The sequence below is a fragment of the Carassius auratus genome, chromosome 32 (assembly GCF_003368295.1).
Source record: "Carassius auratus strain Wakin chromosome 32, ASM336829v1, whole genome shotgun sequence".
Taxonomy (NCBI): domain Eukaryota; kingdom Metazoa; phylum Chordata; class Actinopteri; order Cypriniformes; family Cyprinidae; genus Carassius; species Carassius auratus.
In genome coordinates, this window is record NC_039274.1 from 15,425,347 (window position 1) to 15,443,148 (window position 17,802).

The window sequence follows — 17,802 nt, forward strand, 5'->3', positions numbered from 1 at the left end:
ACGTTTTTTCATATTTCACATAAATTCAGCTTTTTTTTAAAAATAAGTTTAAAAAAAAAAAAAACTTCAGCAAATAATCCTGAAAAAAGCAGCTTAAAAATATTAGCAGCACAACCATTTTCAACATTAATAAAAAAATAGGAAATATTACTTGAGCACAAAATATGCATATTAGAAAGATATCTGAAAGATAATGTGAAACAAAATTATGTATATGAACGGTAGTGTCCATCTTTCCAATGCCACTTACCCTACTTAACACTTGAGGGAGCTATGAAATATCACGCTCTGGCTTTAGCTTTTTGTGAATGTATCACAAATAATGTCCAGGCATAATAGAAAGTGCCTACTTTGAGGAAACGTGAAGTTTATGTATGTTAAGCAGTGTTTCAAGGTGAGGGCAGCATCTACATTTTAGTCTTGTTGATAGTGGTGACAGTGAAATTGCTGTAATCATAACCTCAGCTTGACAGGTTTTATCTTCCTGTCAGAGCAGGACCATTTCTGAAGCTTGTTTTAGTGCACCATGTGGTAGATGGGGTTGAGTGTTGTGAGAGGTTACCCTCTTCCAAGTGCCTTTGTTGGACCTGCTAGAAAATAATTACTTGTATCCTGGTTTTTCTCATAGACATAAAAGAGCAGGTGCTAAACCTTCAAAGACAGAAATTGTTAAATCCCTCTGGAGTGGGAAGCTCTGACATTATTAGAGAATGTTCACAGCATTCGGAAGAAAGCGAGATAACTGTCAATGTCGTATTTAGTATGAGATGCATGCCATCTCTTTAACAGTCTGGTGATCTTGGCCTTGACGCAGGCAGACTCTCATCTCCTCTCCCCTCAGATAAACGCTGCCTCCTCTCCTCTCTCTCTAACCTTCACAAGTGAAATGAAAGTGAGCTAATGAGATCATTTGAGCAGAGATCACACGACACACTGTTTGTTAGTTTAATCGAAGATAACAAGCCATAAGTTAGCCAATAGCTAAAGATTAAGACATAAAAAGAGAGCAGTCTTTCAATTACAGAAAAGAAAGAGGCAGAAAGAAAAGAAGGAAAAGTAAAGGTAGAGTTGAAGCTCATGCAGGAAAAATAATGAGGATTAGAAAATGTAAATGCTGTAAGACTCCTTCTTGCTGGACTTGGATAATGCAGTGCCGATAGTATCGCCAAACAGGAGAAGAAAGCCCCCATACTGAGTCTTCAGTGCATTCACTCTCAGCACTTCATTATCCAGAAGGCAACTGGAATAGACAACGAAAGTTTTAAATGTCTCGCCTACACTTTTTCATGCTGTTTGCCTTTATATTCACGTCTGTCTGCCAAGGATCAAGCACACTGAGAGCAATAAGCCTGGGAGAGCACGCTAAACACATATCACACAGAAACCAGGCCAGCTGTAAAATAGCCTCATCTCAGGCCATGCAGCACATTTATATAATAGTGTTTGTCTCCAAAAACTGACATTTGATTTTTATGGAATGAAATGTAAAGTGGTAGTATCCTGTGCCATTCAGTGCATGTAAATGCAATGCACTTTAAAAGTTTTTCAAACTGAATAAAGCAATAATTCCTTTTAAAATGTAATGCATATTGTTTAGTCCGGCTGAAATCACATCAGCCACACATTCACAATGTGGGGGTAAGAGACACTGAAAATATGTACACTACCGTTCAAAAGTAGTGGACTCCCACTATTGGACTTGCTGATGAACAGTTTTACTTTAGAAAGTCATCATCATCATCATCATCATTATATGATTAATTCCCCTATTAAATATGTTTGTTTTGATTGTGGGTAGGTAAAATGTATGGAAATGTAGATAATATGCTTTGCTCACTCAGGTTAAAGTGTGGCAAAATAGGATTTTTCTTGATCTATTTTTAACTTTTTTAAGCAAATTGATCTTTTGGCTGAATAACAGGTTTTCTCAATTGATAAAGGCATAAAAGGCCCCAGAACGGACAGACATATATTAATGACCAGTGTTTATTTTACATGTTTCTCACACCTCAAACCTTTTAGCCATATCATGTGCCTTCTCCCTTCCGTGTCCGTGTATCCGTGTTTTGCTTTGCATATATTCGCTTAAACTAGTATGATAGTCGGTTTGACACAGGTAGTAGTGTAACAGAGCATTTGGTCATGAATGTTTTTTTTTTTTTTTACCTAAAAATACAAAGTCTGTCATCATTTATTCACCCACATGTCATTCCAAACTTGCTTGAATTTCTGTCTTTTGTGGAACATAAAAGAATATATTTTGAGAATGTCGTGGTATCCATACAACAGAAGTCACCAAAACTGTTTGGTTCACAGTATCTTCAGAATAACTGCACCCTTCTGCTCCAGATTCAACAACTTGAGGATGAGAAAAGCATCTCACACATTACTCTTCTGAGAAATTCTGAGAAATTCTGACAAATAAAAATGACCACTGCCTTGTCAGTTGAAGTCCTGTCTCCGTGTATCTTTGCTAGCACTAAAGCTACAACACAATTAAATTTTTGTCTGAACAAAATACAAGAAGACACTGAACTAACTTGTATTGCCTCTAAAAGTCTCAAGTCACAAGAGAATGTTTAATATGGCATGACAAATGTTGATTTATTTAACACAATGCAAAATTGAGTCAAAATAGAGTTCATGTAATATAAAACCTCATTGTAATTGTAGATGTAGTTTGTGTAACCTGACAAAAGGCCCCGTGTTTGTTTTTAATAAATTACACACGCTTATCCATAATTAATGTTTCATTAGAATGAGCCCATTACTCCAAGTAAAAAAAAAACAAACAATGATGACACTGCAAGATAGAGAGTTGTAAGGGATTTAGAGCAGCAAAAGAAGAGCAGCTGGTTAGGGAGGTTCCTTTACCTCTGGGAACTAACTTGGAGAGAAGTTCACATGGAATCAACCTACTTAATCCAGAGAGAGGGGTAAAGACTCAATTCCCTGTCTAACCTGTGAGAAAGAGGGAACAAAACTGTAAGTGGGTTATATGTAAAGAGTTATTATTACAGAGAAAGTTGTTACTGAAATTGAGAGGAGTATACTGTCATGCAAATGCAAAAAACCGTAACTTCGATTTTTGTTGAAAATTAGTCTTTGATATTTTTGGGACATTCAAGACATTTGTTTGTCATGTGTATCTTGAGTAAATTTCGTTGTTTTTCTGAGAAAATAATGGGTCATCTCAACCGTAAACCGCTTCAAGAAGCCACAGAGAAACCAAGGCAGACCACCGTATTACACCTGTTACCGCTCTTTTACTTTGTTTGAAACACAAACAGAGATTTTTATCACAAGCTCTTGCAGTCTGGCAGCCATAAAATGTAAGTGAATGGGAATCAAGGCTTTGAGAGTAAAAAAAAAAAAAAAAAAAACATACACAAACAAACAAATTAAACCCAGCAGCTCGTGATGATACATTGATGTGTAAAGAGACAGAATGATAATTCTGTGCAAGAAACTGAACGGTATTCATATAGTTTTTGTTTTTACCTCTGATTCACAGCAGATTTATAAGTGCATTACCACCACCTATCTCTCTAATGGACCATTGACACTATATCTACAATCTCAATTAGGACTGTCAATGTTCCACTTGAGAGATAGGTGGCCGTAATGCACTTATAAGTCTGCAATCTGCCGTAAAGCAAGAAAGAGAAGATGCCAACACGCTCAGGACAGTTCAGACTTTGCTATAAATCAGAGGTAAAAAAAAACTTTATAGCTACTGTTCAGTTTCTTGCACAGATAAATTAGTTTGATGTCTTTACACATCAATGTGTTGTCAGAGTCGCTGGATTTTAATTTGGTTTTGTTTGTGTACCGTATGTTTTTTTGACTCCCAAAGCTGTGATTCCCATTTACTTACAGTACATTGTGACTGACAGACTGCAGCAGTGTTAAAATCTTTGTTCGTATTCTATTGAAGAAACCAAGTCACATACATCTTGGATGCCCTGGGGGTAAGCAGAAAAGCATCACATTTTCAGTTTTGAGTGAACAATCCCTTTAGTTACTTTATACCACATATTTAATTTGAGATTTACCTAAATCATTGACTGTATCAGGAGTGCACCATGGTTTTTGCAACATTAACTAATCCTAACACACACAAATAACACATTAACAAATATAAATGTCTTTGAAAGTTGCATACAATTCATTAATTATATAAACAATAACGTTTGTAGTATAGTATAGTTATAGTATAGTAATTTAGACTAACCTTTTTCCAAAGGTTAGTCTACACAATCATTTAATCCCGAATCAAATTGAAAGGCATCTGTTTGTGGTTCATAAAATACATGTATAAAATTGATGTAGTAAATTTATATTTTTGCGTGCATTAATAATTTTGAGTGCATTAATCATTTTGAGTCTAATTTCATTCCATAGTAATGCACCATGTGGGAGGTCTTGACCAATCACAAAAGACATTATTGTGATTAGAGTTGTGAATCCTCACTTGTCTCATGATTTGATTTGATTATGATTCAGAGGGTTATTCGACTGTAAGACGATTATCAATGCATCAAAATGCATCTTTTCCTCCAGTTATTTTTTTTAATAATAATTACTACATTAATTATAATATAGTTATCTTTATTTTATCTTTGTTGTTAAAAATAAAAACAAAGATGTCAATAAAATAAAAACAAAATAATCAAACACAAAAATTACCACGTAGTATATAGTGTACTCAATTCAAATAAAGAAGTCCAGTCAAGAGTAGTGAGTGATTCACTTTTCCTCTATGGTTTGAAAAGCATTAATGATATATGACAGCCTATATATTAAGACCTACTGTAACACACAAATCTAATATAATGTTACACATCAGTTTTATCCCCCCTAACAAATTACATAACGTTTAACCAAATGTGAATATTCGCCAAGACAGATATTTTGAAATACTGTATCCTGACATCACTTATCATCTGACAGGCGTCCTGTGCACATGCTTCGGATGTCAGTCAGCGCAAGTAAGATCCTGTTTGTGGCTTATCGCTCTCTTAATAATACTTTTAACATCAGTCAAGTCTCACAATTGATATTCTCTCTCCTGCATGTTCCTCTCAAAACCAAAATGTCAGAGGCACTATGCTTTGCTTTCGATGGTTTCGAAAATGTAACTTATGTAACATAAATGTAACATATATATTTTTTGTGAAAACCTCAAATTCAACCAAAATGTACTTTTTATCATTTGTTTGCCTGTAGCTTGTGTGCATTCCGACTCATTTTGCCAGCATTTTTGTTTTTACAAAAAACGATTTGTTTCCTCATGTACAGCTTATTTTAATAAGATGTATGCATATAGTTGTTTTTATTTTATTTTATTCTGTTGGCTTTTTATAACATGATGACATTGGCATAAAATATGACATAGTTTGATTATGATTAGATGATTACCACAACTTTTTGCATTTGTTGCAGCTGTAAAAAAATCCTTCACGTCATAGCAGCTCCATATCAGCTTTGGATTCTTCTTAGAACTATTATGACTCTGTACTAAAATTATTTTTTAATTGTTATATTTGGTTATTGTCAGGCTGGGGGATTCATGCCTTAAGGATGTATCTTAAATTGTCTTGTATGGCAGCTGAGCCCCTTAAAGCTTAAGCTTTTGCCAAATTCAAGAATTGCCAACAAATGTATAATTTTTTTAAGTGGTCCTGACTGAAATGATTGAAAGTGGAATGATTATCTTTGTAGTTCCCCCAAAACAAAACATTCTGATGAACAGTTGAGCAAAAGAGCAAAATGCCAGCAGATTGAAGTTAGCTACAGTATATTAGCTGGCCTCCTTTGATCCTTCATCTGCTGTCAAGTGTAGTATCCATGCAATGTAGACCAGGCTCTGTTTTGACTCACAGATGAAATGTCTCCGTTTCACGTTTATCCTTAACAATTTGTTTCCCATTCCCATCTGTAATTTTGACATTGACTGTTGTATGTTAAACTAGTTTAACTGAAAAGGACATTGTGAGCTGTTTGATAAAATATCGGGCAAACTGTGTCCCAAGTGGGTTATATAGAACACAGTTTTGTTCCTTTATTTGGTTATTATTTCCAGACATTTCGGATAACTATTGAAATTATATAATGTTTTTACTGTATAAATGTTTGTTTAAACATTTCACTAAGTATGAGATGGATTTGTTGAGTCTTGTTTTAAATAAAATTTGTTTTTTTAATTTTTTTTATGGTACTTTCCACGATTGCATATTGCAACAATTTACCAACGACCCCCCTTTAAACTTTATTTATTATTATTATTTTTTTATTATATATTTTTATATATCTGTTATTTAGCTAATTTTAAGTAATAAAAAACATGCAAAACATTTTTTACCATGTCTAAGTAATGTTTCATGCAATAGAGGGTTAAATATGGGAAGATTCTATATTATGCATATGGGATGGTTGGCAATCTTAAACTTGACAATAGAGCTCAGCTGTTTTTAAACAGTGTAGCTTTTTTATAGTAACAACCTGTATTTCCCCCAACAAATTGCAATGAAAAGAAGACATTATATCATTGTTTTGTTATAGTGGTTCTGTTTACATACATCAATACTTTGATTATTGGCAATAATCAGAGTAAGAAACTACTTCCTAAGCTGTTTAATAAATCTCCTTAATACAATTTACATGCTACTTGAATGACTTATATTATTCTCAAATAAATGTGCTTGTTTTTTTTTTTTTTTCATTTTGATATTTACTTTTACCTATAACGCAAAATGTTAAACTCATATGTAGTGAACCTGTGATTTGCTGATCCGCTTCAAATATAAAAATGTTTGTAGCATTATAAAGTCCAATTAATTTTAATATAAATGACCTGATTTGAAATTAAACTGACCATTCTGACTTTTTTTCCCTTCTGCAGAGCATTAAAGAAGATATTTTGAAGAACATTTCAGCCCCATTCATTTTCACAAATAAATAAAAATATAATAAATCTTAAAGCTTTCCCAACTCTGAAAATGGCATGAATCTTTAAATATGAAAAGTCTTGTTGGGATTTGAAAAGCAAAAATTGATAGCATGTTTATTCACACGTTGACCTTTCCTCCCCATTCCCTCTCCAAGAGTGAGAAGTCAGGAGTTCAGCAGGAGCCTCTTCAATACAGGAAAGATTAAAATGATGACCTTTCTCTCACCTACAAATGGTCTTTGTTCTGGTTTCATATTTGTCAAATTGTTTTGTATTGTGTGTCCATTATTAGTAGGCCCTGTTATATGTGGATATATATACATCATGACACTTATCGTAAGGTACAGTCTTAATATACAGTAGCTGACAGCCCTTTGGAGGCAGACATACTCTGCAGTTTAAATCTAGATTAAAGACCCATCTCTTTAACCTGGCTTACACATAACACACTAATAAGCTTCTAATACCTACCTATCTACCTCAAACATCTACCTCAAACACTGCAAAGGCAGAGCTGTTAAAATCATCAAGGACTCTAACCACCCCAGTAACCATCTTTTTACTCTGCTGCCATCTGGAAAGTGCTTCCATAGCCTGATGGCAAAAAAAAAACCGAGAGACTCAGGAGGAGTTTCTTCCCCCAGGCCATCAGGCTCCTAAACTCAAAACCAGCCCCTTAACATCTTCATGTCTCCACTTAATGCTCACTTTATCAGTAAGATATTCTTTATTCACTGCCTCACACTGACACACTGACAGTGTCAACCCGTTTGCACATTTGCTTCTTGTACATCCCTGTGTATCTTGATATTTAAGACTACAGTTTACTTTCATGCACATTATTTTGCATTCTATATTTAATTCTACAATATAGATCTTTTTTTAAATATTTTATTATATTTTTATTGTTTGCTTTTATTTCATTCTTTCATAGCTATATTTATGTATATTTCATCAGTGTTGTATTCTTTAATAATTGCACTGTGCATAGAGGGACCTTACTCACATTTCACTGCTGGTTATATACGCTCTATATAATTGTGTATGTGACTAATAAACAAAATCTTGAATCTTGAATATCCAAATCAGTTAAAGGATTTTTAGTAACACTTCCCATAACACCCTTGCTACATCATTAGAAGAATGGCATCTACGCTAATATTAGTCTGATTCTCTCTTATTCCGAGGTCATTGTAGCTACCACATCCAATTTGTATCTAGCCCAGATGGTGGATCAGCACGTAGAGAGGACCTCTACAGCCCTGAAAGACAGCAGAGACCAGGACAACTAGCCTGGTTTCTCCCAAGGTTTTTTCTCCATTCTGTCACAGATGGGGTTTTGGTTCCTTGCCACTGTCGCCTCTGGCTTGCTTAGTTGGAGACACTTCATTTACAGCAATATTTTTGACTTGATTAAAAATGACTGCAAAGATACTATTTAAACTAAACCGAGCTGCATGATGAAATCACTGAATTCAGTGATGAATTGCCTTTAACTGTCATTTTGCATTTTTGACACACTGTTTTCCTATTAATGTTGTTCAGTTGCATTGACACAATCTATTTAGTTTAAAGCGCTATATAAAAAATAAAGGTGACTTGACTTTGATCAAGGAAATATGAGCATTTTGTTTGATTTGTAATGTCTAGGATCGTTCTTGGCCTCTAAAGGGAGAAATCGTTTGAAGTGGACCTATTCTGTAATCCATATAGGGTAAAAAAAATAAAATAAATAAAAAAACACACCAAAAATAAACAACAACAAACACACACAAAAACAAGCCCAGTAAAATAAGTCATTCATCATGGATTATAGTTAATACGGTGGCCTTCCTATTTCTGGCTCAGTGAAGTCTAATCCTAAACTTTAGGCTAGACTGAGCTAAATACTGCTGTCAATATCCCTGGCCTGTCATCTTCAACGTGGCACCCATCAAACTAAAGGCTCTGAATAGAACCTGAACATATGCATTGCAAATAGCATCAATGTGAAAGGGTGGAATAAGTCACTTTGAAAGTCATCCAGTGTGAAGCTCACAACTATTATCAAAAAGGGCTGGAGGGAGGCGCTTTTTGTCGTGCAATATCCTATTCCACAGTTAGGGCTCTTTGCTGGAATCGTTGTTGTATTTCATATGGAAGCATACAGCTCCACACTGTGTGGAAAATCCCCCAGCTGCCTCGATCCTTGGGCATTGAAAATGTCATTTTTAATCATACTCCCCACTGAGATCCCATCCCTGTGATCAAAGATGCTCAGACTTAGAGTTAACATGTCAACAAAGATGCAGTTTGAGGACATCTCTCAAGATGCCTTTCACATGGGTGAGCGGGTACGCAAGGAGTAATTGTGGTGTATACAAAGGCAGAAAAGAGAAATAGCAGTACCCCTGAATGGGGATTTAAATGTACAGTAGTAGTAGTAGTAGTAGTAGTAGTAGTAGTAGTAGTAGCGAAGCACCATAATTACATTTTTTTTTTTTTACCTTAAAAGGTATGACTAAAATCATATGAATGCATGTGTGAATGAAAGGGAGTCAGAATGACTCATATTGTATTTAGTGGTTACTTCAAAGGAACCAATCTGGTTTTTATCTATATTTTCAAAGTAAATATGCAGGCAAAATTATCTTTTGTCTGTTGTTAATAGTGTGGTGATGCATAAAGTACTTAGCTTACAATATCTTGCTTATTCTTGAAATTGCTGGATTTTATTCACAAAATTTAGCTGAGCAATGATAGATGTGACCATGCATTAATAATAATGTGATTACATAAACGTTTAAGTGTTTTATTGTGCACTTTCTAAGTACTTATATGATGTGACATTTTTATTTGCTGGCAACTTTTAGTTACAATCTAAAGTTACATAATTAGTTTTTTTTTTTTTTTCATGGTTTTTGGGTGGATTTTAACCACTTACTTATGAGGAAATGAGACCATAACCAGTCAAATGTTTGGATACAACAACATGGTTTTTTGGATCATGAGAAACATTTATTCTGGTGTGTTCAACTTTTGACTGGTGGTCTATCACGCTATACATTTCTTATTATATATACATAATAATAATAATAATAATTATATATATATATATTTCATAACTATTATAGTATTGTCTTTTTAACTCCGAATAATTCGACATAGCCACAAATAAAAATGTTGATTAATCAGTGGTCATAGAATTAAAAATGCTATACTAAATTTACAACAAAAACAAGTAAAAAATCATTTTTTAAAACAAATATCTACATGACATTGGCTTACATAAAATAAATAGCATTAAATTATATAATGCAAGAAAAATAAAATACGATGTGACTGTGGACCACAAAACCAGTTACAAGGATTATTATTTTTATTTTTTTTAAGAAATTTATACATTACCTGAAAGCTGAATAAATAAATAAGCTTTCCATTGATGTATGGTTTCTTAGAATAGAACAATATTTGGCCAATATACAACTATTTGAAGATCTGGAAACTGAGGGTGCAAAAAAAATCTAAATATTGACAAAATCGCTTTTAAGGTTTCCAGAATTAAGTTCTTTGCCATGCATATTTCTAATAAAAAATTTAGTTTTAATATATTTACAGTAGGAAATGTACAAAATATCTTCATGGAACATTATCTTTACTTAATATCCTAATGATTTTTGGCCAACAAGAAAAATCCATAATTTTGACCCATACAATGTATTTTTGGCTATTGTAACAAATATACCCCAGCGAATTTAGACTGGTTATGTGGACCAGGGTCACTGCGGGTAACAAACCCACACCTTAGTATTGGGTCAATGTGATCCAGTTTATACAGTGTAGGGGTAAAAGTTCTCTGCATCTTTTAATAACCTTCAGTTGTACCTTTCACAACATTACGCCAGCCTCTATGTAATTGATATTCAACAAAAGAGTCCATCAAAAAGCTGAACACATTCAATCCCACATTTTGAAGCTTCTCAATGGTCTTCCCCGGGAGTGTTGTGCGTAAACGTTATTATGTTTCCTGGCGAGCTCTACAGCTAGCAAATATCTCTCTCTCCATGGTGAACTGCAGTGTGTCCGTGCCAGCAGAGCGTCCTTGTGGTATCGCTCTTTGTGCACACATTACTGTTATTATATGCATAAAGGCCTGCACTGTGGCACGTGCTCATCATTGCACACACGCGCAAGTAACAATGGGGAAACTCGTGTGCCAATGAATCGCTTTGGACCTGACCGGCTTGAAATCACCAGCAAAAACATTCAATGTTGAATAACTGTCTTTGTGGCAGCTGATCTCAGAGGAGCCGACAGGGGAGTATTATCCAGCCGTAGCTGGCAGTCTCCAGCCACAAGGAGAATCGGCATGCACCAAAGAGCGTACACGGCGGCTATGTGACGATTTAAAAGCAATTCCAGTCAAAGAATCTCATTTCTGTGGTTATCACGCTCGAGCAAACGGCACACTCCTTTCTGCTGGACTGAGGGAGAGAAATCTCTCCCATTCTATACCTTTCCAGTCCCTCTGCCTCCCTCTCAGTAGACTTTGACAGCTCTCAGTCACACTATGTCCTTGCATTGAGACCGGGACATGATACGATGGACATTAGACTAGCACGGATCCCTCTCAGCAAACTCACTAACCTTTTCCCTGCCCCTTTAACTACGGGCTCCCTCTATAATTAAAGCCTATAAATGAGCAAACATAATTAGAAGAACGTTATGCTGAATAAATGGGAATGGGTTGTGCAGGTTAATTTTTGTTAGCCTTTTGTTGAAGAATGGAAGGTGTATCCTAATGTGCTATCTGAACCAAGGAGAACAAAGTTAATTGTTTATGACCTAAATATTGTCCTATTATCATCGGGTTATGCGTGGTGTGTTATTTTGCAATGTGCTGCTTTGCTATGCATAGGTTACAACATCGGGCATGCATAATAAATGCACTATTCTGTGAATATTCATGACTGTTTGGATTTTGTTTAGCATATTTTTGAATTGCTACACTTTAGTCTGGGAAAATAAGATGTCTGTCAAATTTATGGGTAGATTGCTTATCATGGATAATATTCATTTGACCTAGTTGTTCTTTCCATGGTGCATTTTTTCTCCAGCTTTTTGTGTTTTTTCTTTTTTCTTATTCAGGCGTTCATGCTAGATGCTGCACTCATGTGCTAAAATGGCTTCAGAATTATATTTGAAGTCTTAAACACAACAGTCAAACTAGTTTCTAAATATATTTGTAAAAATCCCCATCTTCCTTAAAGCTACCTAGCTAAATTTTCCCGGCCTGTCTTCTTATGTCAAAGTTTCTAGATAATGTGAATTGAGGTGATTGGTGTTCCCCTGCTGCGGCCTTTGCAATGTTTCCACTGAAACGTGTAATTTCAGACTGTGTCACTGAATTCAGTCAGACAGACACATAAAATTGGTATGGCCGACCATTGCTGTGTAATTTGCTTTCAATGCTTCCATTGCTCATGTTGACAGAACGTGTGCTTTCATACACTTGAGTATCAGAGTGTTTGGTGTGAGGTCATGTAGCAGACAGATAACTGGGGACCAGTAGTCTCTCAATGAATTACGACTCCCTGTGGCAGAGCCAACAGTACCCCACATGACATCTGCTGAAATACTGCTCATATAAATCTCTGAACAGGCTCCAGTAACATAGCCCGAGAGCATGAGGAGTTTTGTGAACAAAGATCTGCTTTCACCAGAACCACGACCAATTAAAAAGCTTTTTAAGTGCATAATATTATTCCTAGTCTTAGAATTAAAAAGCCTCTCTGTGTGTATTATTATTATTATTATTATTATTATTTTGTATTTATTTTTTTATGCAGAATATTTATTTTGCAAATAATTGCTGTTCCTCTGAACAATGTATTAATCAAACAATTCTGAAAAAAAAAATAAAAAAAAAAATAAAAAATAAAAAAAAAAAAATATATATATATATATATATATATATATATATATATATATATATATATATATATATATATATATATATATATATTCATTATAAATATGAAGAAATTATCTATTCATTTTTCTTTTATTATGCAGCACACCTTGAATTCCACTTGAGCTTTATTTTCCTTATCCAAGAAAACCTCTGTCAGTTTTGAATGTACAGTGAATGTGGAATATTATCCATAATACCCCATGAATAAATCCACTTCTGGGTCCACAGAAGTCTCTGTAGCCAGACACTTCATTTTAATGCTTCTGTCACAGAGGATATTCACACCTCTGCTCTGCTGAAACCTCCTATTAAAGACTATGAGAAAGAGCAGTTAGGCCCCAGGAACACAGTGAACACATCAGAGGATGCCAGATATGTACATGTATTGAGCATAAAACACATGAATAAGCTAAAACGTGTTACTAGATATACTCTGCTGAAATCCTTAACCTCACCTCTTGAGACAATTCAGTTTTACAGGTTGTAGACAAATTGAAAGCAATGTTACCCCTCAGAATGACTATTCATGCCGGGCCTGCCCATGAACATTTAGGGATGTTCAAGCAGAAGTCCTGTACTAAGGATTTGCCTGAATACGAAACACTAAACCTATTATACCACTTTAAAGAAACAATCCAGAAGATAAGAGATCACATGGTGAAAAGAAAGCTTGCAGTTCCCTTGGGACGGATACACATTTCTGTGTACTTTCATGTATACATATATAGGCCTATACTCTGAAATATTCATCAACTCACTTAGTCTTATGGATTTATTGATTGATGTTTAAAGAGTTGCAGTTAAAGCCCTTGAAAAGTGAAATAACTTCATATTGTTTGTACTAACATTTTGTCAAGGCCAATATAAATAAACCTGTGAAGAGTTATTAGAACAAACAAACAACAACACTTGAACCAAAAATAAAAGTGAGATCAAATCAAAATGTAATTAATCAAACTATCATTAGTAAACAAAACATGACCCAAGTTTAATAAAGCCTTTGTTGTTATGACTTTGATTATGTTCATTTTTGCAAATGGGAATTAATGATAAGAATCCCTATGATTATAAAAAAAAAAAAACAATGACTCACAAACAAACATTGTGAAGAAGAGTGAGAGCGAGAACACATAGACAGAAGGAGAATAATAAACTGAGCTGGCTCCGGAGAGTGTTTTAATAATTCTGCAGGTGAGAGGGTGAGGAAGACCTGCCATGCATGGCTTTCACACATTAGTATGTTTTAGATCTGCCTCTAATTAGTACTAGTGAATAAAGTCTTGATCTGGATCTCGTGTTCGAGATCTTGAACTTTTTGTATTACTTCTCTTGACTCAAACATTTTGTTATTAGCGTTTTCTTTTCTCTCTGATGTACAAACAAAATAGATCAAAGCCACAATATAACAAGTTGGGCATGAAACTATAAGGGTATGTAACATTATGATGTGAAATATATTTTGTTTGTTAAGTTATGCTTTGTTTTATTGTATGTGTATTGATTTATCATGACCCTAGAAATGTTCTACATCAAAGCAGATCTTCTGCTATATGGCCGCAAGCCTGGTTTTCCTGCAGACTGTGAGAAATTGGCAATGTAATTGTGTGTAGTTAAGTGAGAATGGCATTGCTCCAGCAGCTAAAACCCCAGGGTGAGCATGTCTCTGTTGTAGTTGGATTTTCTAGTCTATTCATTAATAATGACTTGAGAAGCATAAGCACTTTAACATATTTATAGCAAAATAGTATGTGAGTTAATTTTTTTTACATTTTTTATTTTTTGTTTGACAGAACAGAAGGCTCCAAACATTTCATAACTGTTTCTTTCCTCACTTCCTCAGTGTTTTTGAAGCAGTTATGTATAAAAATGTTTGTGCAGTTTAAGCTTATATGCTTCTCATGCATATGTGTACAGTACCTTTATTCCATGTGTGTAAACCAGTGGTTCTTAACCAGTGGCCCGGGGCCCACTAAGGGGCCTCAGCAAACTTCCAGTGGCAGTGAGGGAGGATTTAACCAGTTTAGGTGCAAAGATCGCAATTGCCCTAAATTCTTGTTAACATTACTAATCGTTACACACTTGCATGACATTTTCAGTTAATCTCAACAAAAAGTGTATTAATAGAAGGATTTTGGATCACTATTTATAATCAAAATATTTATAGTGACAGTAATTTTTTCACTTCTTTAAGGAGTACAAAATTAACATGCAAAATTACCTGGTAATTATTATTTTTTTTAATTCAAATATTTAATTGCATTTGTCCTGGTTTATATGTGTGAATGACAGGGTTTGACTAAACAACATCCATACGGGTTTCTAATCCAAAGGAATGCACATTTGGAGAAATATTGTTGTATTCGCACTTTTACTTCATATTTAGGTCACACTTTAGTTAGTGTACCAATTCTTACTATTATTGCCCTGGTAATGACATTTTAATGTTACAAATTATATTCTGGGAGTCTACTACAATACGTTTTATATGCATTCAAGGTCAAAAAAGAATTCTTCAGTTTTCTCAAAATATTCATTTAATATCACCTCATTTTCCAACGATTCTCAAACTATTCGTTCAAAGCAGTTCAAAGATTCAGTTTCTTTAAACACCTCCTTTCTGTGAGCCTACTCTGTTCTGATTGGCCAGATTGCTCAGTCTGTTGTGATTGGTCTACTGTGTACAGCATGTACAGTAATGGAAACAATAAGCCCGTTGCCATAGTTCCACATTGTCAATGCTCAATAGAAAATATAAACGTCTATTATTTATCATACTTACAGGTTTTGATTCAGTGGAGCCAGCTGGTCCAAATGAACTGGGTACTAAGCCATCTTTCAAGAGCAAGCATTTTGTGAATCATGCTTTGAACTACTCGAAACTAGTGAAGCTGTTGTTATAAAATACAGGAACACTAAATAAGATTGGCTTTGTACTGTCGTGGTGCAGCAGAAAAAAAGAAAATAAAAAAATAGTAGCTTATGATTCTTTGCATCCTCATCTTTCAGAAGTTAAAACCAAAAATCAAATGTACTTTCACAGCGTAGGGCGCAGTGTCTTCTCGACATGATATTAACCACACAAAGAAGCTAGAGTATTTGAGAGCGTGTCAAGTTGTTCATGGCCGGCCAACGTAGAACATAAGCTACAATATGTAAATGTGTTACCCACGTGTAGCCATCACAGAAGTGGGACTGGAATTCCTGGCAACTCGTTTAGGCTGTTTAGAGTCGATTCTTTGTTTTGGGAGACAATAACATTATTTATCATACACTTTCTGTTTTACAATTATGCAGATTCTTGACATTCACATACAGTACAGCTACATTACACACAATATTCGAAATTGGCATAATAAGGGCACTTTAACTGACTATTGAGTACAACCTATGTCTCAAACTCCTCATTTTCTGCTTAGTAATAGTTATTAAGGTAGTTGTTAATTAAGAGAATTAAGGGATCCAAAATCTGGTCATAAAGACTAAGGCATAAATATGCGTTTTATTAGTACTAACACACAGCCAATATGCTAGCAATATGCATGCTAATAAGCAACAAGTTAATAGTGAGAATTGGTTCCTAAACTAAAGTGTTACCAATTTTCTTTTAGACAGAATCATATGTTCTATTCATTTTGCACTAGACTATGTGCATGTACGTGTGTGTGTGTTCTGATCTGAATTAATGAATGTGCATTGTCTGTGCTTTTATCCATACACACAAGGTGAATGAGAAGGTGTACTTGTCAGTACGCGTGCGAGGGAGATCTACCCTCTCATGTTTAAATTACACAGGCGGTCATTTGGCTCGTTCTTAAATTCCATTTATTATTCGGCATGGAAGCTGCCTGGTGGTGGGACAGTCCCAAAATCAATTGCCTAGAAATGACATCTGCCAGGATCAGCCTCAGGAGCGCTCCTAGGTTGCATAAATGAAATCAGGGGTCCTAATTGCAGGCTGATTTATTCACTTGTCTGAGTGCATCATGGCAGATCAGCACACTGCCCTCAGCACCAGCCGACTGCTTATACTGAAGCATCATTCCCTCCTCTCTTTCTGTCTTTAACTCACTCTCTCTCTGTATAAATTACATTCATTAATTCAGAAATTCAGAGGCCAAGGACAAATGAAATGAAGTGAGCTGTCTTTTGGCTCAAGATAGATAAAAATATCCACACCCAAAGACATTCGCCTCTACATAGTCTAACACAAAAAGGAAACAGACATATCTGACAGTAATCTGTAGCCCTGCGATTCGTAAGAAGAGGGCACGTGGCAGGCACATGCAAATAACCTCGGAAACGAGAAATCATTTCCACCCGAGCAATGCTGTCTCTGATCCTCTGCTTTCAGCCAATGGATCGCCACACTGATATTTCCGCCAGGGGATTTAAAGGGGCGATAGCCCAGCGAAACTTTAACCTGCTGCTCCTCTAAATAAAACATTGAGCAGTGCTGAGTAAAGTGGCACTGAGCCAGAGAGGTATTAAACATTGATGCAGCTCCTGGGTTGCAGGAGGAAATGTATCTAAGCTGTGAGTTCCTCTCCATTGCCTCCCCTTGTGTAGATAGAAGCAAATGCAGAGCTCAGAGATCTGATCAAAGACTGTGAGGGAGATAAAGTAAGTGAAGGGGGAGCAAGAAGATAAAGAGTTTGGGTCAAGTTGTTGTTCAGATTGCCCTCTTGCTTACGGTGATTGTAGCGTTTGTTAAATTTGCTTTTGCGCGACAATTATAATGCTTAACCTTTAAGAGGGCAGTCAAAATTTTAAAGCCCAGTCTTGCTGCTGGCCTATTGAATAAGGGGTTGTTTAGGTTCAGTGAGCAGGAACAAAGACATTCTGATCCAGAGAAAAGGCAGATCTTTTTATGTTAACCCAATAAACGACTGGAATGAAA